General features: G+C 35.6%; 1 protein-coding gene across 3 annotated transcripts in view; it reads left to right on the forward strand.

Annotated features, from left to right (window-relative positions):
- kcc (solute carrier family 12 member kcc) overlaps positions 1–20023 on the forward strand; it is a 173277-nt gene that overhangs the window by 30443 nt on the left and 122811 nt on the right. The window lies entirely within an intron of this gene.

Here is a 20023-nt window from a genome sequence, read left to right on the forward strand (position 1 = left end):
ACGACTTGTGTACCAGTAGTTTTTTTGGTGTTTATTTTTCCCTACTTTGGGGTCATTCACGAGCTTTATCTTTACGATTTGAGGTAAAGGTGATACTCGACGGTTCTTATTCTCCTTTCTGTATACTTGGAAGTTGGAGCTGAGCGATATTCTATTAAGAAAGATCGTTTATTTGCCTACCAAGATATTACTGGATATAATGAAGTTTTTCTCCATGTTAATGATTTGAAGTGAAATTGTCCCCAAAAATTTTATAGGCATGCGGTATGATGATATAACCTAAGTGGGAATAAACATTAAATTAAAAGTTAAAGGAAAAGAGGTTCTGGCTAGCAGACGCCACTAAATCAATGGCGGATGGCACTGTAGCCGTGTTTTTAATTTAAGAATAATTAAATGCTAATTATTTTGTAATGAGAGGTTATTTATTTTTTATATACATTTTTTCTTCTTTTATAATTAGAAAAAGGACGTTATTTTAAGGGATAATGTGTAGAATCTTGGTCTTTTCTTTTAAATAAAACCTTGAGCGTTTGAAATCAATGTTTGTTTGTTTCATGATTTACTTTACTAACCCTTTAACCTTTACCGTAATGCAGGGAAACAGTCAGTAGATATAGAGGAGGAAAAGGAGTAAACGGTCTGCCTCTAGGATTTTCTCCAGTTTTTTTTATTTTATTTCGTATCCACTGTTCCTATCCAACTCTTTCTCTTTATTTTGCGCTGTAGTTGTCACTTTCTTTCTGGTCTTGCCCTCTAGCTCTTAAGATGAAAACGCTAGTCGAAATCATCCCTAGAATATTCTTTTTTCCTTTTTCCTTCTCCTTTATCTTGAGCCTCCCCGTTTTCAGTCTCTTTATACCCCCCATCCCCGGAAGTCGTAAGGAAAAATGAGGAGGAAGAGAGAGCTCGTCTAGAATCTTTTAGACCAAGAAAGCTAGAAAATCTTTCGCCTGTCTACCTACCTGTCTTACCTGAGTCTTAAACGACTCAGTACTACTTATCTATATTTATAATCTAAACTTCCACCGTCTGTTAAGAATATATAGTTTCTGTACTCCAGGGATTGGGGTTTTTATTATTTTTTATAGTGATGTCGTTGAATGAGAAATTGAGGTGCATACAGTCGTCCTTGAAAGGGTTGGTACAGTTTAGGGAGGTGTTTTGGAGTTTGGAGGAAATATTGTGAATGTTTTTAAAATTCGAAATACATCCGGTGGATGAAATTTTACACGAGAAATTCCATTTTATCCAGATATTCGTTCTTGCATTTATTTATTTAAAACGGCCTGTATATTATATTGTTCAGGAAATATTTGTAAAGCAAATAGTTTTGAGGTGGATTAATAAACAACGTTACATGGAGATTAAACGAATTAAGTTAGTGTTTGAACTTTGAATTCCACTCCATAAAAAAAATATTATGTTATTTTTATTTTTCATCAAATTTCAGCTAAATTAATTCTGGCGAATCCAATTTAAATATCGGCTTAAAATAAAAACAAACCAAAACGGAAATTCACTCAAATATTGTTTATTCAATTCAATAGGAATATTTTTTTATTTTCCTGTACTTTCAGTATCAATTTTTTTCCATAGAAATCTTATACAGAACAATCTTGTCTCTTTTTGCTAGGACCATGATCCTCTCTCTACACATTTTTCAAGTCAGAATCTATATCTTTTACATACATCCTCCTGTTGTTATGAATGATGGCCCCAAAATTTGTTTTTTTCTTCTTCTTAAAGCAGGGATGTCCCCTAGGGAAATCTCTCCACGAATCCTTTTCAAATTCCTCCCGAGCTTCAAAATTTCATTTCCTCGGTTTTCCTCGTATATTTCCCGAAACAACCGTATTTTTTATTACAGGTTTTTTTCTGTTTGGGTGATTCGTCTCGTTTTCCCGCGTTTACCTTAGACCCCCCTCTAAAAACCCCTTATCCTTGTTATTATTATTTTTTTAGCATCAACAGAAATTATTCTTAAAATGCATAATTCAGAACTAAATTTTACTTTATTTATTTTTCTATTTTCCTTGGAATTCTTTCTGTCTGTGTTTACGTAAAACTTTTTGGCAAGCTACAGGAAAATGATTTAGGCCTAGTCTGCGAAATGTTTTTCAATAATAAATTTATTCTGTTAATTTCCGTACAATTTTATTATTTTTCAAATTTTGTTTTTATTTATTTTTACGCCAAAAATAAAAAATCGCGGGAAAAACTACTGCCAATCATTCACAGAATATTGGCGGGAAACTATACCGCCATAATTAACCAATCGCTAGTCAGGATCGCTAAGGCTAATTAGCCTAATTTTAAAACTTGTAAATTTTTGTTTTTATTTTGGCGCCAAAAATAAAAGAAAAACGCGGGAAAACTACCGCCAGTCGCAGAGTGATGATGAACAATGGCGGGAAAGTATACCGCCATAATTAGCCAATCACGAGTCAGGATCGCTAAGCCTAATTTTAAAACTTTTTCAGAATAAGAGATAGCGTGAATGTCGGTCTGTTAACGTTTCAAGTTATTAAAATTTACGTTTGTGCTTTAACGGACTAACTAAAGGAATACCTAATACAATCTTTTAAATGTTTCGGTGAGTTAAAATCGATTTTGATTTAAAGTTATTCAGATTAAACTCAGGAAGCAGTTTATTTGACCCCTACACGATACGCCCCTTATCTCTGTCACGAGTATAACTTATAACTTCCTTTTATAGTACCACCATCCTTTTGGGATCCCAACTCTCGCAGAGTATAGGCACGTAAAAAAGACTAATGCCGCCTTCGTTAAGGGTTACGAGAGATTTCGGAAGTTGCTACTTCCGGGAAAGGGGGGGAGGAAGTAAGGAAGAGGGTAAGGGTTACAATGCCAACTCTACCCACAAAAAAAGGGGCTAGGTCTAGTCACAGTAGAAAAAAGATACGGTTAAAACTGAAAGAGGGAACAAGCTTGGAAACCGTGTTCGGATTGTGTAATGAAGTTTCTCTTTTCGTAAATTCGCATTATTAAGGCTAAAATGATTTACTCTTTTTTTTCTGTTCTTTTTTATCTTCCTTTACAATTTCGCTAAATTAATTTGGTTTATTCACTATAGCGTTAAGCCTAACTAGTAACTCTAATATAATAATGGCGCGATTGTACGACTTTGCTTTTGGTAATTTTGGGACTATTTCGTCAATCTTAATTGGCACTATCGTAGCACCTAAGCCTCGGTCAGTGGTCTATGCATCGGTGGCTTTGACTTTTATCAGAGAGTTAGAGGATATAATAGATCACCTTGCTTGTCGTCTAATAAGTCTATCGCACCGGAAAAATCTAAGAAGTAAGCAAAGGATTACCGAAGGGGATTGTGGGCCAAAAGAAACTTGGATAACTAAGCCTAAAAGATCAAGATTGCAATACCCGCATTCCGAGTGGGGAAGAAAAAAAGTGTACTACTAATCTAACCCGACGTGGTTGCAGCTTGAACAGGAAAAAAAACAGATCAATGGTTAAGCCTTGGTTGCTTATTTGTTTTTTTTAAAGGGAGGGCAAAACAATTACTATTCACTACTGGTTTGGTCGTAACTCTGGTTCTATATGGGATACAGGGACTCCTTTGAGTATGTTATAGTCCTTTTTCTCGCCTTTCCAACGATACTAAATACTTGGGGTTACAATTAACAATCAGGGCCGGTGTAATTAGCAAAACGTTCGTAAAAATTCCCTCCATAGGGTTAACATGGCTTTTTTGCACGAAAAAACATCATTTCTTGGATAGTTAGTTTTCTTCCCTAAGCCTTTTGATATCCCCGTTGTTTCAGACCGCAAGTCAGAACAACCAAGGCGTAAATATTAAACGGCATATATTGACAAAGAGCGTAAACATACTCATTAAATTTAGTTCAGAGGATTTGGGCAACATTTGCAACACAAATTAACGAAGCCACTTTGAATTTAAATTATGCACCCTTTTGCGCGCGCATTGATAAAATTTGTGGTCGGAGTAGAAAATATTGGCTAATTTGAATAGGAATTTAAAACCAACGGGTGTAGTAGGAATTAAAGATGGCGGGTATAATTTCTTAAGCCTAATTCATTTACATAAAACTGAAAAGTTTAACTTAGCTCGTAGTTGAAGTATACTTGTATTCCTAGAAAAGGGGACTGTTGGAATTTCCACGCTTCAACGCCTCCTTAAAATTTAATATCCCTTAGTATAAGGCTAAGGATAAGGTTAAGGCAACAGCTGTTCAGGCTTCGTTGTACGTAGCAATCTTCTCCTCCCCCTCCCTTACCCCTTTCTTGCCAAATTACAAGAAGCAGTTTGAAATTTCCACCATGTTTCCTTAATAAATTGAGTCGGGCTAAATATTTAAACACGAGGAATGCTAAATTTAGGGTCCCTTTTCTCTCGCAAACTATAGGCCTAAGGGCCGGGTTCGAGGTCATAGACCCGCTCAAAATACGTCCGTTGTCGCTTACCATTTTACTATTGTTGTTGGATATATTTGAAAACATTTTGCCTTCAGAAAAACTAAGGAAACATCATCATCATAACAACAAACAAAAAAAAAAAATGTTTTCTCTCCCAAAAATCTTTATGATAGCCTCAGAAAAAAATTGACTTTGGAGAAAATCCCGTTATGTTTCTTTTACTTTCTACCTAAGAATAACAAATCTTTAGTTCGTATCGTTTGGAAGTTCAATGGAGAGGAAAGTTGCTACTGTTTTCTTTTGGATTTAGGGGATTTACTTTGATTTTTGTTGTATTTTTGGTGTGGGATGAGTTGAAATACTTCAACTGCAAAATGTAGTAAATCGTAGTACATGCAGTAGGGATATGAATCAATTTATAAACATTTCTACAGTATTGTTTGACTTTCGTCACGCGTATGGAATATCACGTGGATCATAGCTATATATAATTGCACGTGCAACACTTTTCCCGCCTTTTTATTCTCATTTTAATATTAAGGGCGCGAAAAGACGATCAGAAGTACGTGGAGATTTCGCGCGTAAATAAATAAGTCCGCTTTCGTATGTATGGTAATTCGCAGTGTCACGTTCAAATATTCCAATCATTTTAAAATATCATCTAGAAAAGCAGTAGGCCAAAGTTCCATATAATATTTGTAGACCAATTTCTTAACTGGATCAATTCCAAGTTAGTACACTTTAGAAGTCAAGTGTTGTGAATTGGTTTTGGCTATGGGAGATACCCCAAAAAAGAACACGCTATAGTAACTCTTAACAATTTTCTTATCCATCGTGGAAAGACAACCTCATTGAGACAGACTTTTCCTGTCCTGGAAAGAAAATAGAAAACACATAGAAAGGGGGGAGGGATACAATCATGGTATAAGTCTATAAGCCCCATCTCAGAGCATTACATCTGCTCTATATATTATTATCCCCCTGGTTGCCAAGAAAACTTCCCAGGGGTTGTCAATTGGATCTTCGTGTTTAGTGGGCGGGACCCAAGACCTCTTTCGAGGGGTAGAATACTTCCATTTTAAATTATTTTTCGTTTATCATAGTTTCTCAAAGATATTAAAATAATTTTTTTTAATAAAATAAAATAAAATAAATATATATGTAAACATTTCGGTTTGGCTGAAACTGGAATGAGTATCCAACCCCTCGTCATAGTCCCAGGGACTTCTCTTGTCTTTTCTTTTTTTTTATTATATTTTCTTGAATCTTTCGGAACTCGACTCTCTTCAGAACCCAACTTCACCTTAGATGTCAAGTTGATTGTTTAAAAAACTATGGTTTAAGCAAAAGAACTGGTTGCCAAGGTCTCGGGGGATTGTCTATTGAGGGGGGAGTTTTTTAAAAGTTAATCTTATTTATCTCGAAATTTTTATTTTAGAACTATATTCGTTTTTTTTTTAAAGAAATTTAAAGGTTGTTTTTCGTCAGAATATTCGGCTTGTTTGTGGTTCGAATTATGAAGCTGACGTTTTAGTCTGGAAAGTATTTTTTTTTTAATTTTAGATTAAGAATCTGGTTAAGCTGAAGATGTGTTATTGATTAGGCTTAGAAAAATTACCAAAAAAATATTTTCGTTTAAACAATTCCTAATGAGTAATGAGAAATGAAATTTAAGATTAATTAAAGTTTGGTCCTCGAGAGTTTAAATTGTCATCATTAAACTCGCCCCTCGCTAATTAATTAATTGATTAAGTTGTAAATTAACATACAACATCTATTTACCCTATTTAGCATTGTTCTCAAAATACCTCTTATTCAACGACGACAAATCATGTTGTCACGCCTAAAAGAAGAAAATAAAACCTAACCTCAATCATTGTAATTATTCAATTATTCGGGTCCATTTAATTAAACACCCGCCTCAATTCCCTTTATATAATAATAATAATAACGAAGATACCGGATACTTCTCCCGCATTTTAAATCATACTGTAACTAACAATAAACCCTTGGCAACATTTTCCTATTTAATAGTATGTAATAATTCAGGCGCACCAGCCATTCTATTATTACATATTCTATTGTTTCCAACCAAAGCACGATTACGATATAAGTAACTCCAGACTATATACCCTCCTTGTCATTCCTTATATGATAGATGAATCGCGTTTCAGCTTAGACCAAAACCATAAGTTCATATGATATGTTCCTCCATAAGTTTGTCACTGGTAACTTAGAAACTGGAGCTTGTCTTGAAGTGAGTGAGGTAGGTCATAGATAAAGCGAACGACGCCTGGTGAGCAATCTGGGAAATAAGGATATTTCTTAAACTAGTCCTTGGGACCAGTGACCCCCCTCCCTAGTGACCTAAATAATAAACTGGTCTCCGGACTGGTCCCAGCCTTTGTTCTCCAATAGATTTGCAATTAATAAACTGGTCGCGAGGACCAGTAACCCCCACTTCTTGAATTAAAAAACTAGTCCAAGCAATTAATAAACTGGTTTTGGACCAGAGGAAGTGTGCTATTTCCCAGACTGCGTGAGGCGCTGTCAAAGGCTTAGTAATGCAGACTGAATAGGAAGATGAAAGTCCTGCAAAATTAACCACCGAGTGTAGACAATCAATTCTCGCTTGTCGTTCTCCCTTGAACTAACTCTCGGAAGTGTCATACTTATGGAACATCTCTTATAAACCTATGCCAAGGCCTATATTTGATATTATCACCGGTTAGGGTTAGCGTTTTACGGACTTGATAGCTTCCAAGTCGTTACCCAAGGAAGCCATTTAATTAGCGTGAAAAGGGCTGCTAATTTCTCGTTTGAAAAGTTATCCGCTGATTCTTCAATTGCTAGGCGCTGTTCGTTTGACCCAACCTTTTCGAGTCTTCTTGTCCTGGATGGATGCAGCGGGCCCCTTTGGTGTAATGTACACTACCCTTTGCCGCCCTCGAGCTAAATATAATGAACGAAACGTGTTCACTGTACTGATTTCTCGCCTCGAGAGGTTTCTATGCGCTTTCCTAGCTTCCCAAAGTCCGTCCTGTATAGTCTAAGTTTAGTTTTAGAAACCTACACGACCCCGTTGCTAAGTTGGGTTCAGTAACTGAAGATTATTTTGGGGGGTTTTTTTTTTAGAAATAACTTTTACCGGAAGTAGATAAACCTAAAGTTTTACGTTCTAGGATTGTGTTCTTCATTCTGAATCCCTCCCAGGGTTAAGGAGTTCACTTCCAATTTAGAGCCAAATTAAGGATTAGGTAATAACTTCGAGTTTATCTATTTTTATTTTGTCCTCTATGGGAATTGAGGTTATGGCCCGGCCACCCTTTGACCTTGATATATAATTTTAAATTAGAGTTAATGAGGATAAAGGCGGGGTCTTCTTTTATCTTGTTTTAAATTGAAATGGTTCATAGTTAACTTAATGGGGAAGATTTTTGGTAAGAGCCCATTAGAAATGAATAGACTCGATTCCAGAGACTATGCAGTTTAGCCGCCTCATTATTATTGTTTTGGTAAGCCCAAAGGCTGAAATAACCTTGGTACTTTATTTCAATCAAAATAGTCCATTGGAGTTGAGAATGTAGCTTAAATTCTAAATGAATAGGTTTAGCTAGAGCCGACTTTCGATTTTTCGCTAGGTTAGTTTTAGTTTCTTTTATTTTTTCCCCAAAAGCTAGCAGCTATTCATGCGCTAGGAAAGATACCTAGGGTTTATTGGTTACTCCTCCCATTTTTTGGGCTGTTTGGATAAGGTTTTAATGGAAACTTGGGCCCCATTGTTAAGGTACGAAATGAGTTGAGATGTTGTTTGCCCCGCGTTATATTTTTTACCGAAGCCAAACATCCTCAGATACCAATTTTCTCTCCCTAGCTTTCTAAAAATGATGATGATCTTATAGAGTGAGGGGAGGGAGTATAAAGGGTCAAAGGTGATTCTATAGTTTAAACATGTATATTTTAAAGAGGGTGGGAAAGATTTAATTTTTTTTTTGTTATTATTTTATGGCTGAAATTTTTACACTTTTTTTCTACTATCATGAACATACAGTATTTTCTCTATGCGACGTTTATCCTCAAATATTTTTTGGAGTTCCGCCTTATCAATGTTAATACAGCGCGCACGTTTTAGTACCTTCCTTAATGACCCACTTATGTAAATATTTACTTAATTTAAGGTAGTGCCAATGCCCGGAAAAGTACACTGTAACCTACCCTCAATTTATTCCTTGATAAAATGAAAAGAATTTGTCCAAACAAAAAGCTATTATTTTCTGCATGGGAACGAACGAAAAACTTTATGAATGAACCGCGGGCCCTCGCATTTGTGGAACCATTCTATAGAAACTTCCATTATCATGGACAGTTTCTCTCTGGCGTAGACGATGTTAATCCCCTAATTTTTCAGTTCAATAGGAATTTCACTAGTGGGTGTTACCAGGCTTTTATTGAGATTGCGGGTTTTTCCCGAACGCTCAGCTTGAGCAGTAACTGATGCTACACCAATTAACTCCACGTGCAAAACTTTTCCCGCCTTTGTTTTCATTTCAATTTTGAAGGCGCTAAAAGACAACCAAAGGCACGTAGAGATTTCGCGCCAAAAAGCCCTTTTTTCCCGCGCATATAAAAGTCCGCCATCGTGTGTATGGATCCACCATAAAGACTTTACGCCGTTTCACTTTCAATACCGCCAACTCGGGATCAAAATTTTAAACCTCGTATTTCTTTTCTTTTTCCCGAAATTTTTTTCTTTAGCTCTCAAATTCTCCCGCCCTTTTCCCAATTTTACTTTATTGCTGGGGTTTCTTTGTTGAATAGCGGCATAAAATAAAAAAAAAGGAGAAAGAAGCTCATTTCTTTAAGGGATTTAATTTTCTCCGAGCTAAAGTCTGGAACCTACAGAGAGAGAAAAAAAATAATTTAAGTTTCCTTTTCTGATTTTTAACTTTAGTTCAATTTCCTTGGTATTATGGATTTTTTTACCGCTTAATTTGCTTCAAGATTAATAAGTAGGATTGCTTTTCACGCGTGTACGGGTTTAGGCCGATTTTCCCGCATTTAATTTGGCTTAAAAATGATGTAATAATTGAATGAATTAAGATTTCCAAAAATAAAATTAATTTGGTTTGGTTACCCCTGTAAGGTAGCTTCTCCCTGAGCACGGGTGTGCTGCGTGGTAAACATTTCTACAGGCGCGTATTGAAAATAGATGGGAAGGTTTACCCCTGTATGCGGGCTTTTCATTGATTGCACAAAATAATATTATTTTTTCGAAATTGCGTATCAGAGCTTAAAATAAATATATTCATTCTTTATTTCATTTAAATATATATTCAACAGAGTCTATTTTTTACGCTATAAAATTCTTCATCAGAATTTCACCCCTGTTACTCTACATTTATATTCTTTTTAAGTTCCTTCCCGTTTCCGGTTCGGTTGAAACTGGCGGAAGTACTATAGTCAAAAATTGCGGAAATGAGTTCTCGCTTTGATTTTTCCGCCGCCACCTTTTTTTTCCATCGAAATGGTAAGAGAGAGTGTGAAGTGTTGGGAGAATTTAATTTTATTCTAAGGTGTCTAGTTGAAAATACTAAATTTGTCTGTCACTTATTTTCAAAGTTCCCTTTTGTACATTATTAACCTTGCCTATACAAGCAATCACACCATTTGCTAATTACTTTTGCTAGCGATTCTAATCCAAAGTTAGAACCAAATTGAATTCTATTCCGGAGCACGTACGTCTAGGCTACGTCTCAATAATTTCGGATACGTCTAGCTCCCGATCCTTTTCCTTAGGCTTAGCTGTTAGTTACAAAGGGATGGGTCAATTTCTATTGTACTTGGCAAAGAATTCTTTTCATTTCCCCTCAAGCCAACGAACCGGGTATCACGCGAAATCTTGATTAAGAGAAAAACGCTTGAGACGGACGGACGGACCCCACCCCCTTTCCTCTTTCGTCTGCTAGTATAATTTGGAGCCGTGGGTTTGTTATAGAAGAAAATGTAGTTAGACCGTCGAAAATGGATATTATACTACGTACATTTTGTTCATTATCAGTTTGTAAAATATAAGGAAAGCTGGGCGCCTTAATACGCAGTGTTAAACCGTATAGAGATTAAAATAGTTACTGCAAATTCGACTTGAAACATCCTCTATTTGCAAAGAAAGAAAAATCGATTGGAACCCGATTTTTAATATAAAACAAATATCACGTATTCGGAGCTTCGAAGAATTTTTTTCTTTTGGCGTCCTCCATTTTCAATACCTTAAGGTTTTGTATTGGCAGCTCTTTTCACCGCGTCTATTGAAATATAATAGTGTATACCATAGGGGTATATGCCTTCTTTTTGTCCAAAATTTTTCATGTCAATATTTGGTTTGTTGAGTGGAATGTATTTACTTTTAAATTTGATCTTTGTTGATAAGCTTAGAGAAAGATAAACGTTACGGGTTATTTACGCTTATATCCCATTGGATAGAATCCGTTGGGCAGAATTTCATTCGACAGAAATCCCATTCGGCCGAAAATCCCATTCGACAGAAATCCCATTCGGCCGAAAATCCCATTCGACAGAAATCCCATGCGACAGAAATCCCATGCGACAGAAATCCCATTCGGTCGGAAATCCCATTCGACAGAAATCCCATTCGGCCGAAAGTCCCATTCGACAGAAATCCCCTTCGGTCGGAAATCCCATTCGACAGATTGGTCATGTGAATGAAATCATTAAGTACAAGAAGAGAATCCAACCGTACATGGGGCAAGCAGCCATTCTCGTTCTGCCAAGAGCCAACGCTAGAGGTAGTGAACGATGACTGGCGTCGCTTTTTGGCCCAAGCTTGAAGCTGCTGTTAACGACGATTCCGGCTTATTAATGGAATAAATGAATTCGTCTATATCCGATTCCACACACCGAACCTAACCAAACCTAACCAAACCTAACCAAAACTCACCAAACCAAACCAAACCTAACCAAACCAAGCCTAACCTAACCTAACCTAACCTAACCTAACCTAAGCAAACTTAACCTAACCTAACCTAACCCTAACCAAACCTAACCTAACCAAACCTAACCTAACCTAACCAAACCTACCCTAACCTAACCAAACCTAACCAAACCTAACCTAACCTAACCTAACCTAAGCAAGCCTAACCTAAGCAAGCCTAACCTAAGCAAACCTAACCTAAGCAAACCTAACCTAAGCAAACCTAACCTAACCAAACCTAACCAAACCTAACCAAACCTAACCAAACCTAACCTAACCTAACCTAACCTAACCTAACCTAACCTAACCTAACCTAACCTAACCTAACCTAACCTAACCTAACCTAACCTAACCTAACCTAACCTAACCTAACCTAACCTAACCTAACCTAACCTAACCTAACCTAAAATAAACTAACCTAACCTAACCTAACCTAACCTAACCTAACCTAAGCAAACCTAACCTAACAAAACCTACCCAAACCTAACCTAACCTAACCGAACCTAACCCAAACCGAACCTAACCCAAACCTAACCTAACCTAACCTAACGTAACCTAACCTAACCTAACCTAACCTAACCTAAGCAAACCTAACCTAACCTAACCTAACCTAACCTAACCTAACCTAACCTAACCTAACCTAACCTAACCTAACCTAACCTAACCTACACTAACCTAACCTAACCTAACCTAACCTAACCTAACCTAACCTAACCTAACCTAACCTAACCTAACCTAACCTAACCTAACCTAACCTACACTAACCTAACCTAACCTAACCTAACCTAACCTAACCTAACCTAACCTAACCTAACCTAACGTAACCTAACCTAACCTAACCTAACCTAACCCTAGGCCAACCTAGAAAATAAGAATATTTTGGAAAAGGCCCATGTTTATTTTTCAACGACCTTAATTAATTATAAAATGCGAAATCGCACCAATGGGAAATTCGCTCCAACGAGACTTCTGTCCAACAGGAATGGGAAGTCTGCTCAATGGGAATACGATAAAATGCGAAATCGCGCCAATGGGAAATTCGCTCCAACGAGACTTCTGTCCAACAGGAATGGGAAGTCTGCTCAATGGGAATTAGGTCCATTGGGAACAGCCGGCTAGCTTCGGTCAATTAGAACAACTTATTTTTTATTTCGGTCCAATGGAATTTCGTTCCAATGGAATTCTGTTCAATGGTTATATACCTTATTTACGAACTCGATTGAAGTTCGTAAATGCGAAATGAAACTTGAAACCTTTTTAAGGATATTTTTAAATGCGTTTTTTTTAATATAAATTTCTAGGCCTACGTCTGCTCAAATTAATTTTTATTTTCTTTTAATGAATTCTTTCTTTAAAAAATTAGTTATGTAATGCACTTTCTCCACTTCTGACTTCATTAACCTTTAACCTTTAACCTTGAAAAGAAAGTATTATTCGAAAGAGCACCATGTTGCATCTCATTTACATTATAAATCTTTTTCAAAACCTTTTATATGAAACTCCCTTCAAAAGAAGAAAATTATACGGAGAAATTCCATCTTTTCATCTTTTTCTGTGTGTAGAGAGACCATCTCATATTGAGACTACATTAAGATTAAGCAACAACCTTCTTTTTGAGATACCTTAAGAAATCAAAGCAAGAACGTGTTCAGACCATTCCTGACATTGGACTTTTACCCTTAAGACAAAAATAAGAATAGAAAAATGTGAAAATTGAAAAAGAAGAAGAAAAAAGAATATGTAATCACATAAGCATTCTTTCATTTTATAAGCCTAAAGCAAGAATGATAAAAGTTAATTAAAACGCATGATTTACGGTAGAAAACTCTATGGGAAAATAGGTGGAAGTGGATCGGAACTAAGGGGGGAATTTTTTGGTCATATTCCGCTTTTCAACATTTTTAATTTAGCTTGATTTATGACTTTGTCTGATGCGTCTAAGGACTCGCCGGTGTATAGCGCTATAGCAAAAGGGGAATGAATTAAAGCACGGCATTTTCTTGTTTGTCTTTTGAAGTGTGGAGAGGTAAACAGGATAAAGATCGTCTAGTCCCTGGCCTGGCCTGGCCCGGGCATTTTTCTCCAACGCAAAATATTGACATGGCCCGGGATAATAGCGTCTTTACTACAAACTTTTAGATGATGTTATTGGCAGGTGATAATGTTGGAAGTAAATAAGCTATGATTTGCGGAAGTAAAAACCGGAAGTTCAGTGCATGGCGCATCTTTTAAATGCTTATCCTTCTATAATAAAATATGCGTGGGATATTTTGGAAATGATCTAAAGCTTACTTAGACGAAATTTGTCATTAACACTGGTGCTATAGGTTCTGTATGAGATAGGTCAATAAATGGGGTCCGTGTATTGGGACTTTCTATTCTGCCATCATGCAGTGACCTCCCTTAGATTCACTATTAATTGCAATCAAGTCTGTCATCGACGTGTTTGGCTGCGTGCCTCGTCTGTCATAACGATAACTTATTGAAGTATAGTGGCTGGGAAATGCGCTGCTTGCACTATATGTATATATTGAACTATATATATATATATTAGCGTTAGTCTATGGTGGCCTCTTCTGTGTGTATATTGAGAGTTGCACGAGAACTCGGGGTTGGGGTTCGCCGCGCTCTGTTGGCCGTTTGGACCCACAACTCAGGACGTTAAGGGGAGCCCCCTGTCAGCGAAAATAGTGAAATAACCGCGGGTCACGCAATAAGATCATAGCGTGCTGTTAAATTCCCCCTCAATACACTGCTGTTCTGTCTGATCGGAGACTTCCCAGTTATCGAGTTTTTATTTTTATACATATATATGCCCATATATATAGTTCTTTTTTTTTGTATTTTTCGTACAATTTTAAGACTCGCTTTCGATACTAAAATGTGGATGGGTTGTTTTGTTGGGTTTAAAATGTTTTATCACACGTTTTTCACGTTTAACAGTTAGGGGTTAACGACTCGCGTGATTTCTATACACGTGTTTATATTAGTGCTGGTCACGTGATGAAGAATAAAGACCCGAGAATGTTCATCTTTCTGTATAGTGCTGTATTTTATTTTAAAGTGTTAGTGCCACGTTTTTTGAAAAGTGGCTAATTTTCGTTTTAAAACATCAATTGGGTTATAATAACAGTAGACCCAAAGTAAAAAGTCTTATAGAAATTTATTCATTTTGTAATATGAAAAAGAAAATTGATATTTCACGTACCTCATTTAAACGGAATTATAAATATACCCCTGGTGACGTCATAAGAGGTTGACCAGCGCGAGACAGATTTCATTACGAGAGCTAAGCCTAGTTTTTAAACATTGCGCGCGCGTCAAATTGGATCACTTTGAAAGCACCACCTATCAATAAAAAAATAGGACTTGCGGAGTCGCGCGTGCCGCGTGCTCACGCGCGCTTGAATCGTGACGTCACCAGGGGTATATGGAGTATTCAACTGTCAAAATAGTTTGAAACAATTTTGCGAGTAGGTTCCGAAAGCCGGGGTTTTAATAATATTTGGAAAATTATAATGCATTATATAAATAGATATTCTGAATCAGAAAGATTTGATCTTTCAGATGGGATTAAAACCTTTTAGTTTTAAAAATAGCGATTTTTGGTGACTCTAACACTTTAAGGATGACCCCTTCATTAAATTAATTACCCGCTTAGCTTTGTCTATTTTAGTTTCTTAGTTAAATTTAATTGGTTATCTGTAAAACACTCGGAAGACGGTGACCCTTGGGTCACAGTGTAAAATAAAATATTTTGGACTTGAAATTGTTCAAAGAATCTCCCCCTTGGTTTTTCGTTGACCTTTCAGAAGCACCCTGACCCTGTATATTTGAGGGGTCCTCCTTTAAGTAACCTTAGGTCCTTGCAAAAATGGTCAGAAAAAAAATTTTGACGACCAAGATGTACCAAGAAAAACTAGGAAATATAAAATGGTAACTAAGGTACAAGTTGAGAGACTCGGACCGTGGACTTGGGAATGTAGGGGGGATAAAAAAGAAATGAACTAACATTATAGATTATCAATAGACATTACAACCACGTGACGCACTAGCTGTCCCTCCTTAAAGGTAAATGCTTACTGTAATATTAGGCCAATGGCCCATATAAGGGAAAAGAAGCTTTAGGATTCAAAAGGGAGACTTTTCCTTTAAAAATTGAGTTGAGTCGGGACATATATATAGATTGTAAGAGGTTGAACCTAAGAAAAAAGAGCCTTATTCAAGAGAAGGGAGAAAAGGGGAGAGACCACCAACGAAAAGTCGACTTAATGGTGTTTTCCACTACTGAATAGAAATGAGAGAGAGAGAAAGGTTAGGCAGGAAAGAATAAAAGTCAAGTAGCAAGCCCCGCTTCGGTTTGTCTAGTAATTAGGAGAGAAAACTAGTACGAGTTCAGTTCAGTTGAAAAAAAATGAAATGGAAAGGTGGATCGACTATGGAAATTTTTATACCTCAATCTACCTACAGGGAAAGGGGAAAAGGTTGAGAACGTGCTTTGGTCAGAGATTGGGGGCTTCCATTATTTTTTATTTTTTGAAAAAAAAAAAAATGATTTTTCCCAAACCTTGGAGTAGGTTTAAGTGAAACTCAATCCAAAGGAAAATTGTTTTTTTTTTTTTTTTTTTTTTTTTTTTTTAGAATGTCCTCTTTACATATTTAACTTATGGAATAACTGGAGGTCGATTTGAATATTGTTTTTTTTTTTTTTTTGTTTTTTTACCTGTTCGTTTGGGAGTACCTTGAAATGATTATTTAAATCCAGGATATCGTCTCCAATATTTTTGCATACTCTTTTTTAAATGTTTTGTTTTTATATATATTGTAGGCCTCTACTTGAATCTCTTTCATCTCAGGTAAAAACTGCAATACTGTAAATCAAGGGATATACTGCAAATGTTACAATGTTTCGTGTCATGGCTATGAGAGATTAGTGAATGAGTGATATGTCTGTTGACATTGATTTAGGAAATGAACATGAATTCTGGGAAATGAAAAGAATCAGGGTGTTGAAGTCAATGAGAATTCCGTGGGCTGCAACAGTCGAAACCTCACAGAATCTTCCCAGATTTTTTTTAAAGTGAATAAGTAGTCATTCCAAGAATATCTTACAAGTTAAGATTTGAGTGTTTTAGGGATGACCCCTTAATTAAATTAGAAATCATTGCCTTTAAGTTGATTTAGAAAATTTAAGGGCTCATCCGTAAAACACTCCACATACCCAAGCTGACGATACGGAAAGGATCTACTGCGAGTCCCATGATTTTATCAAGACCTATAGATGAGATCCATTAATGTATTTCTCCTTCTCACTTACCTCTTCCCTTCTAAGGTTTTATCTTTTAATCCTAGCGGTACACTTCTTCTTTTGAACAGTTCTTCTCTCTCTCGTCATAGTTTTCTTTTTATTTTCATTCAACTGTCGCTCGTTAGTATCTCATTCCCTCTGCGCTTTCATGATGAGAAAAACTCTAGACTCTTTTCTCTCTTTTTTATCACTACGTCCCACCCTTTTATTTTATGCAAATGATTTTAGAAGCCCATTTTCAGCATTTTTTTTTTTTTTTAGAAAAAGTCTAGGCCTACCCGACTTAAATTAGGCTGGCATTGCTAAAAAAAATATGAAATTTATCCAACTTTTTTCTTTCCAAAAAGCTATAGTAAAAATGCAAAAAATTATTTTAAAATTTTGTTTTGCAACGAAAGAAATGAGCTTCAGTTTTAGTCTAGAAAATGGGGTGTTTTTATTGAAAGTTTGCGCAAAGCTTTATTTATTACTATGAGTTGCACTGGAAAACGTATGGGAAAAGATCGCATCGAAATTGTCTATATATTTTTCTAAACAAACGATTTTGCAAAGTAATGTTTTTTCATCATCATCCACGATTCCACGTGGATTTATTTTAATGTAGAGGTAGTTTAGATTGTAATTGTATTGGCTATCGCTGTAATGTACATCTGTATGCTTACGTTAGCGCAAATTTTACAGACGTGCCTTGCCTTTTAGACTACTATTATTGATTATAAATTAATGTCTAGTTGGATCGGATGTATGTATCGCCGCTGCGCTACACGTATTGGTTTACAGTTACAAAGTTCGATGTGTTTTGAATAATTTAATCGAGATAAAATTTGGGGTTTCGTTTTTTTTTTCTCGTGGAATTTTTAATCTGATACGTTTGATGGCCGTGTTCTGTCAGGCGTTTTTAATGGAACCTAATTTTTTCAAAAAGAGATTTACGTCAAAGTTTAATGGTAATTACTTTGTTTATGTCATTACTTTTTTTTTGTTGTTTGGGAATTTGTTTAATTGTCACACGAGTACGAACCTTTTAAAGATCTTAAATATTTAGTGTATTCTTTTTTCAAATTGGGATACGTCATCTCAGACAGGAAGTTCTTTATACCCCAACGCCAACTGTGTTTCTATATCGTTTTATATTCCAACTATTTTAAATTAAACTTACTTAGTTTTTAAACGAGTCGATTAAATGCTGAATTATAAATAATCTCTTTCGGTTAATTTAAATGTTTAATACGCGTATTAATCTATACTTCACACATTAAAACGTAGATGGCGGTGAAATTTGAGTTCCCAATCGATTTCCTGCGCTTTTTACATTTTTTTCATCTCCTCCACCTTTTAATCCTCCCCAGCATCTTCCGCATCCCGGATCGATGGGATTGTAAGAGGCTGAATCGATTTAAAACTGGAACTACTGACATCTATACTGTCTTTATAGTCTAATTTAAGTTTAATTAAAAAAATTTAAATATGGTAAAGGAGTAAAAGTTTAATCAAACTAATGAAAATTAAGTTAATCTGGTGTTTTAAGGAATTTTAAGTAAATAGATGATTAAATAAATAAGTTACATAGGAGATGGCGCTTTGTTTGCTACATCTCTAATGGAAAAATCTTTCTAGAGACTGAATATTTTATACCTAAAATAGTTCACGATAAATCAATTTTATTTTAGGTCAGTTTTTTAAATCAATAACTTTGCAAAGATACTTAGTAAAAATCAATCGATATTGAATTAAACAACCACAACCTATAAATAAACTCTCTTATATCAAATGTTTAAAAAAAACTATTTATTTTACAATTCCTCGTATAAATATTGGATAATATCAAAATAAATTATACAGGGTGTTTCTGATAAGTCTGGCATAAATTAAGGGGTCTGATGTTCTTTGAACGATTTTAAGTTGGGGCAAAATGTTATAGACTCAAAATTTCCCACAGAACATCCCCTGGCTTAATTTATCAGAAACACCCTGTATAACTGGACAAAAACGTTTTGTTGTGTTAAAAGATACAGAATCAATTTAGCCCAAAACCCATAATTTATTTGTCATTACGTTATCAGAGAAAACAATCTTCAAAACATCCGAGGCCTTTTTTTTTAGGCAAAAAGAATCATTCAAACAAACCCCATTTCTTTTCTTTCTTTATTTTTCCCGCCACCAATACTTGTAAATAATCAATAACAATTTCAATAATACATTAGGTGAATTTATTAACTGGTCGCTTAGCAACGGAAGGCTTTCTTGAGGAGTAGAGAGATAGTTCACGAGTATGAGAAAAAATATTTGGAAAAGTTCCTTTTTTTTTTTTTTTTGAATCGTCAGCTAAAATATTTCGAGGGGATACTCACTCTGTGTACAGTGTAACTTTTTTAAAAGGCCTATCTTTCTATTGAAATGGTAAAATGATCGATTCGGTTTACAGGGAGGTACAGAGTGATTAATCCCTCGATAAAATACACCATGGATCTTTTCGGAATAGAGTCAGATCCTTCTTCTATAAAGAAAACCTTAGCAAAGAAGGCGCCTTTTGTGTCTGTAAAAGTGATTGAAATTTTTCATCGCCCGACCGTTTCTCTCAGGAGATTCGAACGATACGAGTTCATTTCCGGTTCAATATTCTATGGATAATACGGCTAAACTTAACGGAACGTCTACGGAAATATTTGGGAATATTAGAAATGGGACGGTTTCCATGGATCCAAGCGAGAAATTTCAATCACTCTAAATCGCTGTCAAGGTCTTCATCAACTCTCTTTTCTAAGTACTAATCTCTTTTTCTTGCCTCGGGATTCTAATCTTTCTTTCCTTTCTATGAAACCTCCTTTTTAGACCAGACAATTTTTTTGTTGATGGAAAGCGTCTATTGAAATTCGTTTTGTTTGTGTTGTTAAAATTGAGTGTGTATTTTTAGAAAGTTTATTACATTCAAAGTTTTCTTTAAGAATAACACGCTACAGTCACCTTTAACCTTTGAACTTCCTGTTTCTGCACCCCATGAAATTGGAAGAATATTTATTCTTATCTACTTAAAGTCTTCTCTCTTTAAAAGGTATTTGAAATATTCTTTGAGCTTAATATATACGTAAGTACCTGAGAGATGGTTTCTTTCCTTTATATTACGTGGGCGTAACATGTAGTTGGATTTTAAGTGCATTTTTCTGTGTGTTCTTATTGGGTCCCCTCTATACCCGCCCTCTTTTTCAACTTAATCCAATTTATCTTTTTAAATTCCGGGAAAATACGGAATAAACCCTCTATTGCATTACGTTGTTTATCTTGAAATTCAAAAATGAGATTACCTTTTT

The sequence above is a fragment of the Phalangium opilio genome, unplaced genomic scaffold (assembly GCF_054372755.1).
Source record: "Phalangium opilio isolate 3A_F unplaced genomic scaffold, DU_Popi_V2 ptg000045l_1, whole genome shotgun sequence".
NCBI lineage: Eukaryota > Metazoa > Arthropoda > Arachnida > Opiliones > Phalangiidae > Phalangium > Phalangium opilio.